Source organism: Macrobrachium nipponense, chromosome 49 (genome assembly GCF_015104395.2).
Source record: "Macrobrachium nipponense isolate FS-2020 chromosome 49, ASM1510439v2, whole genome shotgun sequence".
NCBI lineage: Eukaryota > Metazoa > Arthropoda > Malacostraca > Decapoda > Palaemonidae > Macrobrachium > Macrobrachium nipponense.
Window position 1 is genome coordinate 2,883,891 of NC_087224.1, and position 5,000 is coordinate 2,888,890.

Sequence of the window (5,000 nt, forward strand, 5' to 3'; positions counted from 1 at the left end):
TCGTCCATAACGTGACAGGTAACATAAGCCGCAATTCTGTTGTCTCCCAGGCCACGTTGTAACCCATTGTTTCATGAGCCAGGCAGTCAATGCAAACCTGAATTCTGCTGTGTCTCATGCCTCAGTGTGATCCATCATTGGGCAGGCAATTTAAACTTCCTCTTCTATTTTGTCCCAGGCCTCATTGTAACCCAGTTTCGTGTACCAGGGAGCTAAAAACCTTCTTGCAAATATCATTCAAATTTAAATTTTTCCCTTTAAAAGAAAATGGAACCTAACTGGCTTAAGACTTGTATGAATACAAAAGCTTCCCCTAGGAAGAGCAATTCAGATTGATTTACTATTATGGCTTCGCCTGAGCAGGTATAATCCTGTAGCCAAAAAAGGGCTTCTGGAAAGTCTAATCAGTTTGAACAACTTCCCCGTAGATCATTATTACTCGCCTTGTATCCTGGAAGCGATCGACTTGTCTTTTGTAAGGTTTTATGTTTAAGTATATAACCTCGTATTCGGCTGTATCCCAACCTTGTCAAGTTGCAGGTTAATGAGCATCTGATTTTTTTTACCTGTCGCTCTGAGTTCCTAATTCTGTCTTTTGTTTGGTCTTAAGTTTATGGACTCTGATTCACCTGTACTCCAAAATTACGTACTAGGCTTGATTGCAGTTTCCTGTTAAGATATATATATCTATCAATCTATCTAAGCATCTATCTCTCTTTCAAGTTCCTATAAACAGGTAAAGAATCCTAATTGTTTTTCCACATCTTAAAATAGGATTACATTTTCCCTTTCGAGATCTCTGAATACGACAATGATTCATGTGTGTGTGTTGTTGTTTGTTTGTTTGTCATGTAATGATTCTCCTGCAATGTTTGTATTAGCTTTCCTTGTTTTATGATATAACTCTTATAAATGAATCTTACCATGAAAATCAAACTAAATAGCAATATTTTGCATGTGGCTTCACATACTCTTACTTAGAAATGAAGTTTATCTTAAAACTCCAAACTTAAAAACAATATCTTTTTCATCTGTGATTTCACAAGCAGTTCCCTCCTCCTTGCGTCGTCTCTTCTTGATAATACTTCTCTTTATATCCAAGTCACCCTTTTCAGTTTTTGATTCTCCTCTTAAATCTTTTTCTTCCTCTTTCCTCGTTTTTATCCACCATAAAAAGAGGCACTTTGAAGAGCAGTTGTTTTTATTTCATATCTCTCTCTACGATTATCATCTGCTCGTTCCACGACCTGAGTGTTTTGTTTACCTTTTTCCACATCTGTATTCACTCTTCTTCTTCTTCTTCTTCTGCTTGATTTCCTAAGGACCCCAAGGCTGCTTCTCTCGCTTTCTCTTCCTTCCACCTTCCTTTTCAATCTACGTTGCTGTTTCCCTCGTTGCTCAAGAGTTGCTGCTGCTCTCAGAGCAATCTGAAAGACTGGCCAGGACGTCGTCCTTTTGAAATCGCCACCGTTTCTTTTTGTGAGCTAACTCTTATTTTTGGGCTATTTCTACCCCGCGGGGTCCCGTTGGAGAGGCTGTCTATTGAGGACGAGGAGGGAGAGGAGTGTCCAGAGAGGGGCCCCCACTTCTGGACTGCTACTACTACTGAAACTCCTTCTTCTTCTTCTTTTTCTTCTTCTTCCTCTTCTTCTTCTTCTTCTTCATTTGGAATTGGAGGCGCGATTTTCGGTTTCTGGGATCCTGGATGCGTATGATGGACGTGACCACAGAAAATTAAACTCGGGAGAGAGTTTCCTTTCTTTGGATGCCTCTGTGTGTGTGTGTGTGTGTGTGTGTGTGTCTTGCCTTCTTTTGCAGGCGAAAGGGAGATATTTACTCTCTCTCTCTCTCTCTCTCTCTCTCTCTCTCTCTCTCTCTCTCTCTCTCTCTCTAGTCTTTGTTTGCGTTCCCCATTCACCTCAAACAAACGAGTCAGGTAACTCGCTCAATTTTATTTCCTTCCTGAAATGATAACTTTCATTTTGCAAACCTTTCCCCTTTTCCTTTCATTCTGATGTCAGTGACCTTTCCCACACTTTCCTCAGCTTTCCCCACCCTTTCTGCAACCATCCCCCCCTTGGTAGCCACTAAAAGGGGCTAGGGGACCCTCCCCTAGATGGGGGAATCTTTTACCTGCGTTTGGGATTGGTGATCGTAATGGGTACTTGGAGACACCCTCGACCTGGTGGATATGAAGAAGACTTAACTCGGGTCATGGGTACTTGGGGACATCCTCGACTTGGTGGGGATTTGGGAGGACCTTTCCCCTAATTCAGGGAAAGACATTTGAGGAAGAAGGGAGGTTCTTCCTCTCTCCCTCTCTTAGGAAGGATCTGGGGTCATAGAAAGACTACCTCTTTCCCCAGTTGGGGTAAGGGACTTCTGTGAAAAATATACACCTTCCCATTAGGAATTATGGGGAAATAGGACGTCTTCCTCCCTGGGGAAGGTGGGAAGACCTTGCAAAACTTATGGAAATGAAGGGGGAGTGATATCCTCCTCTGGAAGGGCTTTTTTGGGGACTTTTTCTCTGATGAATAAGATTCGGAAAATCTTCATGAGAAAGTGAGGAAGTCCTCCTCCTATAGAAGGACTTTTTGAGGACGCCCTTCTACAAAATAAGGTTGGGGAGGTCTTCCTCCTTTCATGAGGTACACTTGGGGATATTTAGGGACACCAGGACACAATCCCCACCTGGGGGGGGAACACAGTGGGAACGCGTAATATCCAGATAATATTCACACATTGTACCCGCCACGAAAACGTAGGTAGTGACCCGTATTGGATTATTGGAGGCCTCCCCTCGACCACAGAGAGGAGACGGGAGAGAGAGAGGAGGCCCGTTATTAAAACATGTATGTGAAACACGGCGCTTTCTCTCTCTCTCCTCTCTCTCTCTCTCTCTCTCTCTCTCTCTCGGAACTATTGCATAAGTGTCAGTCATTCCCAGGCTGGTATTGATACTGTTATGAACTGCAAAGTCGTTTCCCGTACCGGATATGATTTAACGGTTTAGAATTTGGGTATTGCTTTTATTTTTGAGGGTACTTTTTGTGGGTATTTTTCGAGAGTGACGCCAGAGGGTTTAATCACTCATTATGTCCCTTTTTACACCCTGGGTAAGACCACCACAGTCGTTTAATTACCAGGTACATGTGTTTTAGGTTGAGATTGGAACAATGTGTTGAAACTTGGCCCATGTGCTCGGTAGGAGAAAAAGCTATAGATCACACTAACTGTACTCTCTCTCTCTCCCCTCCTCCTCTTCCTCTCTCTCCTCCCCTCTTCTTCTTCTCTCTCTCTCTCTCTCTCTCCGCCATGTGCTAGAATCGATACCCACTAAATATTTCAAGTGAGGCATAAAAAGTTTCCAGTATAGTGGCAGCTCTGTAGAAACCCTCTGGATAAGACAAGGTTAAAAGACACTGACGATGCTCTATAGAGCGGGCACGAAACGTTGAAATATTCTTCAAGAATCTCTCTCTCTCTCTCTCTCTCTCTCTCTCTCTCTCCAATCCCTGCAAGTAAAGATATCAGCAGATATTTGTAACAACAGCAAATGTACAAAGAATTACAGAATTCTACAAAAATAATCTACAAGAAATTAATAAAGTATGTTTGTAGCTAACAAAAACTTACAGAAACATACACAGGAAGAAAAGTAAGCATTTCTGTAGCTACAGAAACCAGGTATTTGTACTACAGCAAATACAAAGGAATACAGGATGCTACAGAAATACAGGAAAGGTATAAAATTCATCTACATGAAGAATGCAAGTAATTTTTATAGCTACAAAATTCTCCCATGATTCTGTCTGCAACTCTCCCAGCACATAAACGTCAAATTACTCATTTATGAATAATGAAACGTGACTGAGTTACAACGGTGGACCATTTAGCTGAAAAAAAAAACATTTATCCCTCTAAGTAAAGTCGTACGTCGTCGCTCACTCTCACTCTCACTCTCTCTCTCTCTCTCTCACGTGAACGAATTCGTGCAAGGGTCCTGTTGCATGATGTATATGCAACATACATATGAGAGAATCTGCTGCTGAATATTAGATGGGTGAGCACTTCCTCCATTTGACGTTTTGCGAAGTGCTCCACGGCCTCGCTCGCTGGGGTCATGTGTCCCATTAAGGAGTGTACACTGTATATATATATATATATATATATATATATATATATATATATATATATATATATATGATTATATGAATTAAGAGCTTGTGAAGTAAAAATTAGCATGAAATTGTACATCCAGAAAATATATGATTTATTAATTAATAATTTTCCATTTAAGAATATTTATACATCAACAAGAAACGTAAACAATGTAAACGAAAAATAAAATGGAAAAGATAATCCTTTTAAAATCTTGATGAATAGATATATATTTGCTCAAATGTAGAATATTGACAAGTCAACAAGACACGTAAATAAAAAATAAAAGCAAACAAATAATCCTTCAGAGTGTTGACGCACAAATATATATTTTTGCAAAATAAAATAAAAATAAAAAATAAAAACAAAAATACAGTCCTTTTAAAATGCTGACCAAAAAACAGATATATATTTTACAAACTAAAAACATCCTCCTTTAAAATAAGAATGAAAAAATCAAAATAAACAACCCTGTGAAATAAAGATAAAATAAAAATGAGATTTAAAAAAATCATCTTCATAAAATGTTGACAAACTCAAGAGCCGTAACAGAAAGAATTTCACGCGCCCACAAAAGAAATCCTGCAGCTCTCCTTCCCTTCTCAGGAATCCTTTTGGTATGGAAATAGTTAGTGGTCCTGCTGGGGAAAGCCTGCCTTCATATCCTGCCTCGAGTTCTCTCAGGATATTCCAAAAGGGCGTGAAGGAGGTGGAAGGATTCGGAATACAGAAGTTACGTAGGATTTTGAGAGTTTTATTCAGGAGAAGTATTCCGTGAAATTCGTAGGGTTATTGAGTGTAGGATTTTGTCCATAAATACAGGAGTTTTAAATAAT

General features: G+C 39.8%; 1 pseudogene; it reads left to right on the plus strand.

The window, feature by feature from the left end:
• Positions 1-5,000, plus strand: part of LOC135205181 (hemicentin-1-like) — a 74,505-nt pseudogene that overhangs the window by 61,491 nt on the left and 8,014 nt on the right.